Source organism: Pan paniscus, chromosome 23 (assembly GCF_029289425.2).
Source record: "Pan paniscus chromosome 23, NHGRI_mPanPan1-v2.0_pri, whole genome shotgun sequence".
Classification (NCBI taxonomy): Eukaryota; Metazoa; Chordata; class Mammalia; order Primates; family Hominidae; genus Pan; species Pan paniscus.
In genome coordinates this window covers 49,947,817-49,965,512 of record NC_085927.1, presented here as the reverse complement: position 1 = coordinate 49,965,512, position 17,696 = coordinate 49,947,817, and the positions used below count along the sequence as shown (strand labels likewise).

At 42.0% G+C, this 17,696-nt stretch overlaps 2 protein-coding genes and 1 pseudogene across 10 annotated transcripts in view; 1 reads left to right on the top strand and 2 right to left on the bottom strand.

The window, feature by feature from the left end:
• TNRC6B (trinucleotide repeat containing adaptor 6B) overlaps positions 1–17,696 on the bottom strand; it is a 289,988-nt gene that overhangs the window by 215,565 nt on the left and 56,727 nt on the right. For 7 of the 8 annotated variants that reach the window (XM_055105367.3, XM_055105374.3, XM_063603314.1 and 4 more), the window contains exon 2: positions 2,573–2,646. The gene's annotated coding sequence lies outside the window, so the exon portion shown is untranslated. Of the gene's footprint in view, positions 1–2,572; positions 2,647–11,529; positions 11,769–17,696 lie in introns of those variants that run through there. The other variant, XM_055105370.2, reaches the window with a different exon arrangement.
• FAM83F (family with sequence similarity 83 member F) overlaps positions 743–17,696 on the bottom strand; it is a 123,661-nt gene continuing 106,707 nt past the window's right edge. For both annotated transcript variants that reach the window (XM_063603315.1, XM_003846127.7), the window contains exon 6: positions 743–2,646. The gene's annotated coding sequence lies outside the window, so the exon portion shown is untranslated. The remainder of the gene's footprint in view (positions 2,647–17,696) is intronic.
• LOC106634263 (large ribosomal subunit protein uL30-like) lies at positions 12,502–13,843 on the top strand (annotated as a pseudogene).

Below are 17,696 nucleotides of genomic sequence, written 5' to 3'. Positions count from 1 at the left end.
CTAGAGGGGTGAACAAGTCATGCCAAAGTGACAAGTCATGTCCCCTCATGAGATGATGAGACAACACACAAGTGTTTATGTATGCATGTATGTATGTATGTTATCTATGTATGTATTTAGAGACAGAGTCCCGCTCTGTTGCCCAGGTTGGAGTGCAGTGGCGCGATATCAGCTCACTGCAACCTCTGCCTCCCAGGTTCAAGCGATTCTCCTGCCTCAGCCTCCCAAGTAGCTGGGACTACAGGCACGTGCCACCACGCCTGGCTAATTTTTGTATTTTTAGTAGAGACAGGGTTTCACCATGTTGGCCAGGCTGGTCTGGAACTCCTGACCTCAAGTGATCTGCCCGCCTAGGCCTCCCAAAGTGCTGGGACTATAGGTGTGAGCCACCATGTCCGGCCGACACAAGTGTTTTCTGTTTTTGCACATCACTTCAACTTGGAGCAGTCACCAGTCTGTGACCTGCGGTAGGTGGTGGATAGTCTTGACCTGGCACAGTGCTTGCTACACACATGACAGGACTCAGCAAATGTTAAGAACTAAATACAAGTAATGTCCTACAGTACCTGTGCAAGTTCTTCCAGGAAAATTGCCAAATATGTTAATATTTTCAAAAGCCCTCCAGGATCCAGCCCTCGCCTGTCTCTCCAGCCTCGTCTGCCTGGTCTCTGTTCCATTTGTTCCAGCCGTAATGAACATCTTACAGCTTTGCCAATATGGCAGACTGTTTCAGGTTTCCATGTTTTTGTTGCTATCACTCCCTCTGCCTTTCCCTCCTCTGGTGCCACAAGGGGAGACCCTACTTTCCAATCAAGGCTCAGCTTTTATGAACTATTTCCTGATCCATCTCTAGGCAGAAATAATGATTCCTTCCTCAGTGCCTCCAGTGGATCTTGTTTGAATTATATTATGGGATCTGTAACACTTTATTGGATTTATTTACTCAAACAGATTCCTCTATGTGATAAGGATTAGACTGTCAACCCCTTGATACCAGATGCTATATCTTGTTAATCTCTGTATTCAGTCTACTTAAAACTGTGTACCTGGCATTTAATATGTATTCAATAAATTTCTATGTAAGAATGACTGAATTAATCAATGACAGTGCTTTTTCTTTAAAATGCAATAGATATCAATTCAATAAACATTTACTGTGCCTCTACCACATGCCAGATGGTGCTGGGATACTGTGTTATGCTGGAATGAGCTGTGGCTTTGAAAATGTAGAACCGTTCTTCTTTGTCAGTTATTAGCTGTGTGGTCTTGGGCAAGTTATTTAACTTCCTAATCCTGATATTTTCATCCATAAAGCTGTGCAGGAAAAGGTGTTATAAAGATTAAATTAAACAATGTGTGTAGAACTCTTAGCAAGGTGTCTAAGAGCATTTTATCTTATTTCTCTATACTACTGAGGCTGAATTGGAGGTTCAAAAACCATAGGCCACACAGTATTTTGACCTTAGCAGTGGCTATGGTTATGGCTACTGTCTTCAGGTGAGTGGCTGTCTCTATAGAGACAAGGTGCATACACTAGGCACATAAGCCTAGCAAAGGGTTGGGGAGAAATTCATCATGAATTTCTCATCCTACCCTGGGCCCCTCATATTAGCTCATATTAGCAATCCTACCCTGGACCCCTCATATTAGCAAGTCCTATCATTTTTGCTTTCAAAATTTGTTTCTCAGATCCACCCACAATTCTTCATTTTCACTGCTGTCATCCTTTCTTGCTTGTGGGGGCCTCTTTTAGGCATTGAAAATAGGTTAGCTCCTTTCCAAGCAGTCTCAAAGGGTTTATATATTAGTAAAGGAGACAGATACAAATAAACAACTTTAATATAAAATATTGAATAATTTATTACTGTAATAACAACAGGTGCTCTTAGAATACAGATGAAAAAGAAATTCTGCCAAGGGAGTTTGGGAGAAGAAGACAACAGGAAAAATACAACAAGAAGAGTAGATAGTCACATTCTTCTCCCTGCTTCCAAGCTCTAAAAAGAGAAAAGCATCAACCAAGGCACAAAGCCACGAAAAAATACTATATATATATATCTAGGGAAAAGAAAATGGTCCATTAAGGCTTACAGATAAGGATTCACTAAAAAAGCAGCCAGAAATGTTGACTGGAATTAGGTTTGAAGGGATCTGTGGGACAACATCTGCAGCAACTGGATGCCATGAGGGCTGTTTAAGCAAAGGCGTGACCTGAGTAAATCTATCGTTCAGAAAGTGAACCCTGGCAGTAATGTGGACTACAGACCGCAGCAGGGAAAGGTGAGAGACAGAGACGCTAGGGGAACACTCACATAAAATTCACATAATCCTAATAACTAAGTTGTAGCTTTCTAGCATGAGGCACCAAATGTCAGTATCCATCTAAATACCAGTGCTTTTAAAAGGCACCTACCATATAGTAGGAAAGCAAGGGGCTGGTATGATGGTCACCTTAAAAATATCTTTCTGTAAGAACTTGGTAAAAGGGCAACAATGTTTTTGAAAAAGTACTTTTCTTCTTTTTAAGAAGACTATTGCCAATACATGGTAGATATATATTTTAAAAACTTACCTTTGACAGTACCTGGGGCAACACAAGCCCGTGAAGATGAGTCTAGGTTACATTCAGTGCAAAAAACCACAACCCTGAAAAGAGAAAAAAATCACTATGAACTGTATGCTCATAGCAAGATGCCACATGAAACAGTGGCACAGGCAGACTTGTGGAAATCCAGCTCCTCCTTTCACCAGCTATTGTTTCTAGGCCCGCAGCCCAACCCCTCAGAGCTCAGCTTCCTCAACCAACACTGGGAACAACACCACCACCTTCTTCATAGGGTTCTTTTGAAGTTTAAATGAAGTATGTGTAAAACTCTTAGTACAGGGCAGGATACCAAACACATGCTCAATAAAGGCAAGTGGTTATTAATATTAAGGCTTTGTACAATCAAGGGCATCACCCTCTACCCAGGTGTTTAGGTCAGACCCTGACATCCGTCATGAATTTCTCACCCAACCCCTCATATCAGCCCATCAGCAAGTCCTATCATTTCCTCTTTCAAAATCTGTTTCTCAGATCTACCCATAATTCTTCATTTTCACTGCTGTCCTTCTTGCTTGTTGGGGCCATTTCGCTGGTTCTCTGTTCCTACTCTTGCTCCTCCCCAATCCATTCCCCCATAATGGCTGGAACAGTCTCTTCAAAATCAATTCATAGCAAGTTGCTAGTAAATGCAGTAAATATTTTATTTATTCCATGATGGAATCTCTCTCTGAAATATATATTCATGTATTTGAATACAGAGATATAGGAATATATATTAAATGGCCAGCAACTTCATTTTACAATGACACAAACAAACGCAGAAGGAATGCTCCTCAAGGTTGGAGCTACCTATGTGTGTGTAGGTGCTCAAAGCAATGGCGAGCCCAGCAGAGGCTCATCTGGGACCAGCATCTACACCGCTGTCAGAAAGCTGGCACTATTTGGAAGTTGGCCCCTTAGTTTCACAGTCAACCCAATACTTCTGTCCAAGACAGCGTGCTCCATTCCCCACAGCTAGAGATTGTAAGTCAGGGCTTCAGACCCACGTTAGAGCACAGTGCTGAGACAGTGCTGCAGGGAATCTGAAAGCACCTCACTGCCCTGCTATCTGTCGTCCCCTCTATTTGACTTACTTTATTTAATAGTGTTTGAATCAATACATCTCAGATGGAACTGTGATGAGAATTAGAAATATTTTGACTTGTCTCCCTATCTCCCTACTGTACACTGTGTCACAGCAGTCTTTCTTGCTAAAGAGCAAATTTGACCTCTGGGTATCTCGCCACCTAAATTCAGTCAATAACTACCTTTAGGGTAAAATCCAAGGCCTCTCCAGACCCATTATCACTTCATGACTGCACAGTTTCCTTACTCACAACACACACATTAATGTCTGAGAGCCCTCTGCCTATTCCCTTCCCCTTTTCCTTTAGGTGTTATCTCCTAGAAATTTTCTGTATCCTCCCTGGTTGGACAAAGTGTTCCTCCTCTGAGATACACATTATATTGGTAATATCCACGGGTCCATTTTCTTCACTCAGCAGGAGCTCCTTGATAGCAAGGACCATGTCTGACACACCTTTGAATTTGGTATTGGGTAGAGTCCAATAAACATAAGCTGAACTGAATCCCAATGGGATCCCAGCAATTCAGTACTTGAATGTGGATGGGTCCCCTAATTAAATGCATTGGTAAAAATTGAAGTTAGCTGCAACCTCCAAGATGGGTCTGGCCCTTACAGAGAACTCGAGGCTACGTGGTTATGTCTGACCCTCAGCACTTCAGAGGACGACTGGATTCATTAATTTTTTGTCAGCCGCAGAGACTATCAAGAGAATAACACTAATTTTTAGTTCCCTATTCTGATTAAAGTTTCCCGCTTAGGTTAAAACACAGCCTCTTCTCTGGATCTATCATTAGTCCAAATAGTGTGCCAACCCTGTAAAGTTGTTCATTACATGTCTCCTTAACAGACAAGGCTAGAAAGAGACCATGCCACTCAGTCCCTAGCCTGCTTGGCAGTGAGTCTCAGACACTGCCTGTATTCAGAAGGGAGGGGAAAAAAAGAATTAAGGTAGAGGATAGGTAGGCTAGGGAAACTGAGCAGTTTTCCAAGTACTCTTGAATCCAGGTTTTACAGAACAGCTGCATTACTTTCTCTGCCAGGCTGTGAACCTCTGTATCAGGTACACACGTATTCAAAATAAACATAAAAATTAATTATAAAATCAACATTTGAAATTATCTAGTTGAAGTTACCTACAGCACTATTTTCCTTCCAAGGTATAAATAGCGGCAAATTCCTCCACAATTGCTTTGAAATGCTCAGAACTACACGGTAATCCTACCATCTGATCAGGTACAGCTGCAGCAGTAAAACTGTGAACCACTCCAGTTTTCTCTCTTCTCTTTCAGAGCAGCCAAACTAGTCTTGGAATTCATAGAAGGGGTGGGAATGTTCAGTGGATCTTGGATTAAATCAATCCCCAGGTCCTGCTAAACTGCAAGCCGTCTGCAAGAATTCCTCTAGGCTGGGCGTGGTGGCTCACTCCTATAATCCTAGCACTTCACTTTGAGAGGCCGAGGCAGGAGGATCAGTTAAGCTCAGGAGTTCGAGATCAGCCTGAGCAACAGAGGAAGACCCTATCTCTACAAAAAAATGTAAAAAATTAACGGGGCATGGTGGCATGTGCCTGTAGTCTCAGCTACTAAGGAGGCTAAGGCAGGAGAATTGCTTGAGTCTGGGAGGTCAAGGCTGCAGTGAACCATGATTACACCACTGCACTCCAGCTTGGATGACACAGTAAGACCTAGTCTCAAAAAAATGAAAATAAAAATAAAGAATTCTTCCAAAGCCAAGTACCTAACTAAACTCACAAGATTTAATTAGAACTAAATCTTTCCTAGAGAATATGGCAAGTTGAAAGAAATACATATTCAACAAACTATATTTATTTTGCTGGTATCTTACTAGTATCACCTCTGAGTATGGCAGGGTTTTAATTTTCAAACTTGACTATTCAGCACAATTATTTTACATTTAAATTCTCATTTTAAAAATTCAAGCAGTATAGAGAGGCTCTTAACCAATGTCCCCTCTCCTTCCATTCCAGTCTTCCCAGGACTCACCACTCCTATCAGTTTGATATCCAGCATAATTCTTGGGATACAGATTATTAAGAATACACTATAAACTTTTAATTGAGTCGCAAATAACTCTGAAAACCCTGTCTGCCTACATTGTTGGCAACTGGCCTAACTTCAAGCAAGACGTCCAGAAGAGATGTCTTAAGTGAGGCAGCAGATGTGAGGGAGGAGCACAACACCAGCAAGGAGGCCTGGAAGGTCTTCCCAGGAAGCAAGAGGGGATGCCAGGAGACTTGGTGGCAGACAGGAGGGTACCACCCATCCAGCTCTGTGAGCAGGGCACCCGGCCCAAGCAGACAAGAAGATACCTAGTTAATTAAGTAACACAAATAATAATATCAAAAGTTTAAGGAGGCCACGTGTGGTGGCTTACACCTGTAATCCCGGCACTTTGGGAGGCAGAGGTGGGCAGATTGATTGAGCTCACGAGTTCAAGACTAGCCTGGGCAACCTGGTGAAACCCCATCTCTACAAAAAACACAAAAAAATTAGCCCAGCATTGTAGTATGCACCTGTAGTCCCACCTACTCAGGAGGCTGAGGTGGGAGGATGGCTTGAGCCTAGGAGGCAGGGGGTGCAGTGAGCCTAGATCACACCACTGCACTCCAGTCTGGGCAACAGAGCCAGACCTTGTCTCAAAAGGAGCACAGGTGGAGGTAGATCTGCTAGAAACAGATGGTTTTATTTAGTCCCCATACACAAGAGATTTACCATCATTCCAAGACCTGGAAATACTATCTTTGCAGTTTTAGGCCACTCCCTACTTCACTTCAACGCTTTGGAAGTTCTGTAAAAATACTGTCTGTCCATTCCTAAAAACATCCTCTTTAACCTTAAAATCTGTTCTAGCTATTGCGCTCCTCCTCCCCTCTTTCCCTTCCTAGTCCAGCTTTTGTTGTTGTTGAGATGGAGTCTTGCTCTGTCGCCCAGGCTGGCGTGCAGTGACGCAATCTCAGCTCACTGCAACCTCCACCTCCCAGGTTCAAGCAATTCTCCTGCCTCAGCCTCCCGAGTAACTGGGATTACAGGTGTGTGCCACCATGCCTGGCTCTATTTTTAGTCGGGGTTTCACCATGTTGACCAGGCTCCTCTTGAACTCCTGACCTCAAGTGATCAACCCTCTTTGGCCTCGCAAAGTGCTGGAATTATAGGCGTGAAACACTGCACCTGGCCTAGTCAAGCTTCTAGAAAAAGCAGTTTATATTTGTGGTCTCAACATACTAATTTCTCATTCACTTATTAATCATCACAACTTGATTTCTGTCCCTATCAACCTCAGTGTCAATGCAACGGATACTATTCAACTGTTCTTCCTTTAATCTCTCTCTAGCATTTAAAAGTCAGAACCATTGTCTAAAAATAAACACAAAATAAATAAATAAAAATCCGAACCAGAACCACCTGAAACCTGTCATTTGGGAGCTCCTTTCCTGTCTTAAGAGTAAGGATACTGAAGATCCAGCCACTGGGCCAGGGGCATCCTGTTTTAGTTCCTGGTATCCTGGCTGTGTCGGGTCCTCCTGTTCCCTTGGGTCTGCAACCAGCCTTCTTATCATGGGCAGGGTTTGGGGTGGGTGAGACAGTGAAAAGCTGCTGCTACAGCTGCTGCTGTACATGGCAGACTGGGGGACAGGGTCATGGAGAGGGAACCAAACTCAACTCTTGGCTTCACGGATTGAACTCAGTTCTGATGCCCAATCTGACATGGAGCAGGTTTAGTCCCTTCACCCACCCCCCTGGAAGGGCCCACGGCAGTACTTTGGCTACCTCTTGGTCTGTTTCTTTCCAGTCTGTTTCACAGGACAGTTTTTTTTCTCCCTGTCCTTTCATTACTCGTGTATTCCTCCTCCGGAGTCCACACCTCCCTTTCTCTTTTTATTACACATCCATCCTTTTGCTTTCTCTTTTTTGAGACGGAGTCTCACTCTGTTGCCCAGGCTGGAGTGCAGTGGCGCGATCTTGGTTCACTACAACCTCTGCCGCCGGGTTCAAGCAATTCTCCTGCCTCAGCCTCCCAAGTAGCTGGAATTACAGGCGCCTGCCACCGCGCTCAGCTAATTTTTGTATTTTTAGTAGAGTTGGGGTTTTACCATCTTGGCCAGGCTGGCCTTGAACTCCTGACCTCGTGATCCACCCGCCTCGGCCTCCCAAAGTGCTGGGATTACAGGTGTGAGCCACTGCGCCCAGCCTGGTCTTATGCTTTCTCATAGATACACAGCTTCCCCCTGGATCTTGATGACTCCCAAGTCTTTCTCTAGTGCTGACCTTTCTTACAGTCTTTAGAACTATCTACATAACTGCCTGATGCAGCTCCACCTCAGGTGCCACAGGGCCCTAAAATAAAACAACCCTCCCCCAAAGCGTGTTCTTCTGCCTCACTTGGGAATACTGCCATCCCACTCAAATCAGAAGTCTGCGAACATCAGCAGTTCCTTCCTCTCACCAAACTGTCAGTTCTAATTCCCAACTATTCTAGTATATACTTCCTTATTCCTACTGCCACTGACTGCCCTGCTTCTGGCATAGCTTCTCACCAGTCTTATGCTAGTTATCTTTTCAACTGGTTTTCCTACCCTCAAGACCCACCCCTCCCCTACACCACTAGAATTACCTTTAAAAAGTAGAAATCCTTACTGCCTTTGCAATGTGCCTCAACCACCCTGTAGATAAAACCCCATTCCCACTGCGGTCGGTGAGGCCTGGTCCCTGCTTGCCCCACTGCCTTCGCCTCCAAAGCCCAATTGTTTTCCATTTCCCTTGGGCACCACGTGGTTTCGCGTGCCGTTGAACGTGCTGTTTGCACCTGGACTGCCTTCCCACGGACAGGACAAATTTCTTCCCAACTTTCAAGATGCAGGCTTAGGGAAACCTGTTCTGTGAAGTCTTTCCTGACTCCCTCTTCTCACAGGTGATCTGGACGGATCCTTCCCCTGGTGAGCAACTGCACTCAGAACACACTCTAGGCTTGCTTATGTGTGTGTACACTAGGAGGTGGTAAGCTTCCCGGTCTAAGGCTTCCTTATCACTGTCATTCAATATAGTGCCAGCACAAAGGACGTTCCCAATAAATTATTGTGGAATAAACACACACATTTTTACGAAAAAACTAAAATCAACTCAATACAATATGACATTCTGAGCTTACAAAAACAAAGCTGGGGCTTATCAGCTGTAACAGTCTATGAGGGCAGTGTACTACTTGCACAGCATCCCCAGACTTCCTGGGAGAAGCAGTGAAGGAAACTTTGGGACTGATGGTAGGACCCTGGCACAAGAATGTTAATCTGATTTTTATGTCTTGGAAGTCAGGAAAGGTTGCCTAAGGAAAACAAACTCAGTCCAAAGTATGAATGACCAGAAAGACTCATACCCAACCTTGGGGTATTAATCCAGCTTGCTCAACTAATTTATGCCCTCCAGCCTGGCCCCAGAATAATCTGTCAATTCTTTAACAGAAAAGGCTTGAGAAAGTAAGACTGCCTTCTAAAAGCCTAAAACAACTGCAAATCACTTACAGGTAGAGGCAGGGATGGTAGGGAATTCACCGGGGGTTACAAGAACAGCAGAGGCAGCTACTGAAACAGCAGATTCAACTCAACCAGCTTTACTGAATGCTTACTAAGTACATGGCACTGTGCTCAGCAAGTTTTCAGAGCAAGGGCCTATGTCCAGGTTTTATTGCAATTGTTGGTCACATAAGAATTAAGCAGATTAGAGGTAATAAATATGTTAACTGGGTTGACTTAATCATTCCATATTATATTCATAAATCACAATATCACTTTGTACCCCATAAGTATATGCAATTATAATTTGGCAATTTACATTAAAAATTAAAATTAAAAGACATAATTAAGCAGATTAACATGTTAACTTTTGTGACCAATTTATTGGTGATTAAAGAAAAACCTTTGTTCTTTTTCTATATTGCATATTGATTTTATAAGGTGAGATTGTTCACAAATTTTAGATGTATACTGCTTCTCCAATTAACCAGTGAGTTGAACATTGATAATGATGATAGTAATATGAATAATCATTAACAATTGTTTATGCTGTGCCAAGCACTGTGTACCTTGGAAGTCTCATTTCAGATCTGATCCCCTTTTTCAGGGGCCTTACACTATATATAAGGAGAAAAAAGCTAAGCGCTAAGCTGAGTGGCACAGAAGTTTAGAGAACGTAGAGAAAACGGTGAGCTAGATAACCTGTGCCGCCTTCAGAGAGAAACTGGGATTCCAGCTGGAACTGACAGGATTTGAAGCAGGTGATTCTCAAACCCTTTTGTCTCAGGATCCCTTTACACTTACGAAAATTATGGAGGACCTCAAAGAGCTCTTGTTTATCTTAATTTTAATTATCAATATTTGCCATACTAAAAATTATAACTATGAAACATCAGAAGTATTAGTTCATTTATTCGGCCAACAAACTTAAGAAAAAAGCTCACTATCACTGATCATTAGAGAAATGAAAAACCACAATGAGATGCCATCTCATGCAAGTCAGAACGGTGATTTTATATTAAAAAGTCAAGAAACAACAGATGCTGGCAAGGCTGCAGAGAGATAAGAATGCTTTTACGCTGTTGGTGGGAATGTAAATGAGTTCAACCATTGTGGAAGACAGTGTGGTGATTCCTCAATGACCTAGAACCAGAAATACCATTTGACCCAGCAATCCCATTACTGGGTATATACCCAAAGGAATATAAATCATTCTATTATAAAGATACATACACGCATATGTTCACTGCAGCACTATTCACAACAGCAAAGACATGGAATCAACCCAAAGGCCCATCAATGATAGACTGGATAAAGAAAATGTGGTACATATACATGATGGAATACTATGCAGCCATAAAGAGGAATGAGATTATGTTCTTTGCAGGAACCCGGATGCAGTTGGAAGCCATTATCCTCAGCAAACTAATGCAGGAACAGAAAATCAAACACTGCATATTCTCACTCATAATTAGGAGCTGAACAATGAGAACACATGGACACAGGGAGGGGAGCAACACACACTGGGCCTGTTGGCTGGGGGTGGGTGGCGGCGGGAGGGAGACATCAGGAAAAATAGCTAATGTATGCTGGGCCTAATACTTAGGTGATGGGTTCACAGTGCAGCAAACCACCATGGCACATGTTTACCTACGTAACAAACCTGCACATCCTGCACATGTACCCTGAAACTTAAAATAAAAATAATAAACTATTGCTTTTTAAATTAAAAATGGTATTTCAAAGGATTAAAAATTTGAGGACAGTGGCACTGTTTTACATCTTTGCAAATTTCTTTAATGTCTAGCTTGAGCAACAACAGCTGCACCCAAATATATACTTTTGCATTCAATCTTTTGCAGTATCACATGTCTGGAAAAACTCCAACGTGCACTCATGGGAGAATGAATTTAAAAGGCATACAGCATCTTAGTATTATTAAAATAGTTGTGACCTTCCGAAAGGGTCTTGGATGGGAGGAAGGAGCACACTTTGACAAGTGTTCATCGAAAAAGATAAAGAAAATGGTCTAAGCAAGCAAGAGCTGGGCAAGAAGGAAATGTGTGGCTCCTAAGCCCTAACTTCCAAGAACACAAACCCCTACTCTTAACAGCTCAGCTACAACCAAGCTAACCTCCGTGGTGAATCTCAGAGACAGAGATGGCCAGGGCAAGGCAGGGTTCTGCCGGGCTGTGCAGGGTGGTGCTGACAGCAGTGCCACCAGGGAGGCTCTACTGCCCTGGGCAACATTCTCTGGAGGCCACGTCAGGTTTTCCTCTCCAGAGCCTCCACTGTGCTCTCCTGCTAGAAGAGAAGCTGTAAATGGCTTACCAGAACTGCCTTGCCATGGCTTCCCGGGGCTGTGTTTACTAACTGCAAAATCATCTCCCTGCTGCAGTCTCAAAGTCTTCAGACATTTCTTGATCTGGCTGTCTTAAAAAGCAAATTTAACATCAGCCACGTAGCCAGGTTTTCCTTGCCAACAATCATGTGAGTTTGCTATTCTGTTCCTGTGCATCTTGCGCACTGTAAAAACAGTTCCTGGAGCATCATATGTCATGGATCTAGTTGCCATAAACTGAAAACATTTTCTTCATATTTTGTGGCACAAACTAAAAGCATTCTGGATGCGGTTTGCATACAGTCCATCTCTGGCCAAAAAAGAGGTTTAAATTTACGGATAAACAGAGAAAGGGGGGTAGCCACTGCCTTAGTTAAGCCATTTTATTATCAAAGTCAACGTTGGATAGTGTGTATTTTTTAATTTAATTTTTTCCTGTGATTAACGTTCTGAAATTATCCTGCAATAAGTATAACCATGTTCATTTTATGTAGCGAGCTTAAATTTGTCTAACAGTATTTTATAGCTGACAGAAGCAGAGAGGAAACAGAAGCTTCTTTTTGGTCTCTTAAAATAAAAATAAAAAATAGAAACAGTCATGAATCTATATAGTTTTTCAGTCTTTTTTTATTTTTTAGTAAACATATTCATTAAGGCCCCTTAACAAGACGGGACAGATCATTTTTAAGTCAAAGTGAAACTAAAACTTTAAAAGACATTTCTGCTTCTGGGAATGGTAAACCAGGTAATGAAGACCAACCATTCTGCTGAGGACAGCCAGAAAGTCTGGATAGAATATTTAAAAATTTTTAAAGGCAGAGGAGTACTAATAAGTTAGCTAAGAATTGCCATACACAAAAATCAAATTCCAGGTGAACTGTATACTCAAATGTGAAAGATAAATAATAAAGCTTTTAGAAGATAATATGGGAAAATGCTTCATAGCCTAGGGGTAGGGAAGGATTTCTTAAATAGGATACAAAAAGTACCTAGTATTAAAAACCCGACAAACATGACTACATGAAAATTAAGAATATTTGTTCATCAAAAGATACCCTCCCTCTTTTTCCAGCTGGAACCATGGAGGGTGTAGAAAAGAAGAAGAAGGTTCCTGCTGTGCCAGAAATCCTTAAGAAAAAGTGAAGGAATTTTGCAGAGCTGAAGATCAAGCGCCTGAGAAAGAAGTTTGCTCAAAAGATGCTTCAAAGGGCAAGGAGGAAGTTTATCCATGAAAAAGCGAAGCACTGTCACAAGGAACATAGGCAGATGGACAGAACTGAAATTCGAATGGCAAGGGTGGCAAGAAAAGCTGGCAACTTCTATGTACCTGCAGAACCCAAATTGGCATTTGCCATCAGGATCAGAGGTATCAATGGTGTAAGCCCGAAGGTCCGAAAGGTGTTGCGGCTTCTTCGCCTTCCTGAAATCTTCAATGGAACGTTTGTGAAGCTCAACAGGGCTTCAATTAACATGCTGAGGATTGTAGAGTCATATATTGCTTGGGGGTACCCAAATCTAAAGTCACTAAATGAACTTATCTACAAGCGTGGTTATGGAGAATTCAGTAAGAAGCGAATTGCTTTCACAGATAACACTTTGATTGCTCGATCTCTTGGTAAATATGGCATCATCTGCTGGAGGATCTGATTCATGAGATCTATACTGTTGGAAAATGCTTCAAAGAAGCAAATAACTTCCTGTGGCCCTTAAAATTATCTTCTCCACGAGGCAGAATGAAGAAAAAGACCACCCATTTTGTAGAAGGTGGAGATGCTGGCAACAAGAAGGACCAGATCAACAGGCTTATTAGAAGAATAAACTAAGGTGTCTACCATGATTATTTTTCTAAGCTGGTCAGTTAATAAACAGTACCTGCTCTCAAATTGAAAAAAAAAAAAAAAAGACAACCTCGAGAAAACGAAAAAGCAGGCAACATAAAACCAATAAAAGGCCCATATTCAAAATAATAAAGAGTTCTAACAAGTTCTAAAAGAGAAAAAGATAACCCAACAGGAAAAGGGGCAAGAGGCTAGATGAAACATGTCACCAAACGATGACAAAAAAACCTAAATTATCCAAATGGCCAATAAACATAGGAAAAGGCATCTAGTCTCAGTAGTAAGTAAGGGTGATGCAAAAGAAAATCATAATGATACACCATTATATACCACAATGGCTAAAAACATCAAAGTCTGATATGATTAAGTGTTGCTCGGGCTATGGAACAACAGAAATCTTCACACACTACTTGTGTGAATGCAAATTATTACATCTACTTTGGAGAATGGTTTGGCTTGATTCTCCTAAAGTTACAGCCACATGTAACAACATGGACGAATCTCGCAAACCTAAGGACGAGACACAAAAGGAGATACAGCATATGACTCCGTGTGTTCAAAACCAGGCAAAACTATAATGTTTACAGGGACATGGACAGTAAAAATAGAAAGGAAAATAAAGAAATCAAAAGAGTGGTTACCTGTAGGTGGGAGAGGAAGGACTGTGACTAGTGAAGGTCACTAAGAAGGGGCTGTTGGGCCGCTATAATGTTCTATTTCCTAACCTCAGAGGTGGTCGTTTTAAAATAATTCATTGTTTTACATTTGTACTTTATGCACTTTTCTGATTGTGTGATATATTTCACAATTAAAAAGATTTAAATCAAAACAAAAATAAAATTAATACAAAAGGAAAAATGGTATTTTTGGTATAACTTTAAAAATTAGATCACGGAACCCAAATTCCTCGGATGGCCTGCCAGGCCCTTCATCCTCAGCCTTGTCTTTCTAGTCTCATTCCTTACCACCCATCTTTTCTCACAAGTAGTCTGCCACACTTGCTCTCAATAGTGTGCCTTCTTTACCTTTACTTGTGACACTTCTCTGCCTAGAAAACCATGTAGACATATCCCAATCACCTTTCTGCAGACTAGCTACAAGCTGTTATTCAAGACACAGCTTGGGTGCCTCTCCTCTGAGAAACCTTTTCAGGAGACAGACTCCAGAGCCAGACTGATTGGTCTAAATTCCAGGTCTACCATTCACTAGTAGTGTGCGACTGGTCAAAGTACCACACTCAGTTTTGCGGCCTTCTCGTCTGTAAAACAGGGTAAGGGGTTGAAGTGAAGATTAAATGAGTAAACATGTAAAATTTTTGGAATGTGCCTGGAACAGAGTATGCACCAGGTAAGTGTGAGCTATGATATCATCAATACACTCTGACACCCTCCTCTCTGCTCCCCACTCTACCTTGTTAGATCCTCTGCTTCTGGGTTCCCATGGCCCAGAATTATAGTTTTTTCTTGTATACAGCCTTTATGGACAGTTAACTCCTCAAGAGCAGAGACTAAATCTTTCACATCTCAATCCTCCACCATCTTGCACAGTGCCTGGCAGGTAGCAGATATTCAGTGAATATTTGCAGAATGAATAAACTGACTCCAAATTTGGATCTACATCACATACAGAAGTAGTCCTTTGGTGCTGCTCTATCCTGTGTGTACACCACAAAATGGAAGCATACTCTTGACAGGTTTCCTATGGCAATAACCTGAGAATACAGGTGTAGACTCCCTCTGGATAGCAGCAAATGAGGGTAATACTACTTGTCCTGTCTACTTGTTGTAAGGCTACTGTAGGGCTCAAATGGTAATGACTATGAAAACCATTTTTTTTCTTCCCTGAGACGGAGTCTTGCTCTGTTGTCCAGGCTGGAATGCAATGGTGTGATCTCCGCTCACTGCAGCCTCTACCTCCTGAGTTCAAGTGATTCTCCTGCCTCAGCCTCCTGAGTAGTTAGGATTATAGGCACCCGCCACCACGCCTGGCTAATTTTTCTATTTTTAGTAGAGACAGGGTTTCACCATGTTGGCCAGGCTGGTCTTGAACTCCTGACCTTGTGATCCACCTGCCTCGGCCTCCCAAAGTGCTGGGAATACAGGCATGAGCCACCGGGCCCAGCCTTCTTTTTTTCTTTTAAAAGATAGACTTGGCTGGGCGCGGTGGCTCATGCCTGTAATGCCAGCACTTTGGGAGGCCAAGGTGGGCAGATCACATGAGGTCAGGAGTTTGAGACCAGCCTGGTCAACATGGCGAAACCCTGTCTCTACTAAAAATACAAAAATTAGCCGAGTGTGGTGGCACATGCCTGTAATCCCAGTCACTCGGGAGGCTGAGACAGGAGAATTGCTTGAACCTGAGAGGTAGAGGTTGCAGGAAGCCAAGATCGTGCCACTGCACTCCAGCCTGGGTGACAAAGTGAGACTCCACCTCAAAATGTAAAAAATAAAGAAAAAAAAGAATTATTACTCATAATAGCCAAAAAAGTGGAAACAACCCAAATGTCTTTTTTGTCCTTCAAGTAATCAATAGATAAACAAACTGTGGTAAATCTATCCAGTAGAAAACTACTCACCAATAAAAACGAACAAGCTACTGATACTACAACATGAATGAACCTCAAAAATATTGTGCTCAATGAAAGCAGCCGGACTTGAAAGACTACGTACCGTATGATTCAATTTTCAGGGGCTGCCTGGGGCATGGAGTGGGAAAAGGGACTGACAGCACTTGGGCAAGAGGGATCTCTTTGGGTTGACGGAAATGTTCTAAAACTGGGTTGCGAATGATGATGGTACAACTGTATAGACTTTTTTTTTTTTTTTTTTTTTGAGACAGGGTGTCATTCTGTCGCCCAGGCTGGAGTGCAGTGGCACGAGCAGAGCTCACGGCAGACTCAAACTCCTGGGTTCAAGCCATTCTCCTACCTCAGCCTCCCGAGTAGCTGGGAATACAAGCACATGCCATCATGACCAGCTAAATTAATTAATTAATTAATTTATTTATTTTTATTTATTTATTTTGAGACAGACTCTCACTCTGTCGCCAGGCTGGAGTGCAATGGTGCGATCTTGGCTCACTGCAACCTCCAACTCCCTGGTTCAAGCGATTCTCCTGCCTCAGCCTCCCGAGTAGCTGGGATTACAGGCACGTGCCACCATGCCCAGCTAATTTTTGTATTTTTAGTAGAGACGGGGTTTCACCATGTTGGCCAGGATGGTCTCCGTCTCCTGACCTCGTGATCCACCTGCCTCAGCCTCCCAAAGTGCTGGGATTACAGGTGTGAGCCACCACGCACAGTCAATTTTTTTATTTTTATTTTTTTAGAGATGGGGTCTAGCTGTGTTGCCCAGGCTGGTCTCTTAACTCCTGGCCTCAAGCAGTCTCCCCATCTCAGCCTCTCAAAGTGCTGAGATTGTAGGTGTGAGCTACCACAACTGGGCAATTTACTATGTTTTAATTGTATATCTAAACTGGGTGAAGTTTATATATATGATGTATATAAATTATACACAAATAAAGGTGTTTTGTTATAATGCAAATACCTGGCACTCTTTTATAACTAGCTATGATTCTCACATATTTAAAATCTCATCCACACATGTGAGGCCAAATCATGTAAGACTAAGACAGAAGTCAGCTTTTAAAAATTAAGAAATAATTAAATGTCACATACTAAATATCTTAAAAACCCAAACTGTCCTCTCTATACTTATTTTCCAAATAATGAATCCTAATAAGGGACAACAACAAATAATGATCCTGATAAGCAGGCTTTCACTGTCATTTGTTTATTTCATCCCACCTGTACAAACACACACTTTGGCCTCATCTGCATTTATAATTGCAAACATGAGTATCTGGCACAATATCCCCCTCCTTGTTTTTGTCCAACAGCAAGCATAAGAAAAAGGTAAATCAGAAAGCATAGTATATAATGTTTTTTTTAAAAAAATATATTCATATGATAAACACGATTTCTAAATAGGGTTTAAACTAACCCTTAGAAATTAACAGTTCTTTTATACACACAAATGTACCATAGTACTTCAGATTAAATTCTGCAAGTCCTAAAATACTATCCAAACTAGTTTGCTGAACTGGAATTGTTAAATTGGATACTGCTTAAAGTAGGTCACTGGCTCGGCCATGAAAGTATTTGGTAATGCAGAGATCTACTTGCAAAGTCATCTGTCATAATGAGATTTGACTTAGACAAAACCAGAGAAGCGACACCGGTTGGGTGTCAATTGTCAGCTGTATTTTATTCAAATAAATCTCATTTTAGATTTATCTCACTGCAGATTCTTGAACTGGGA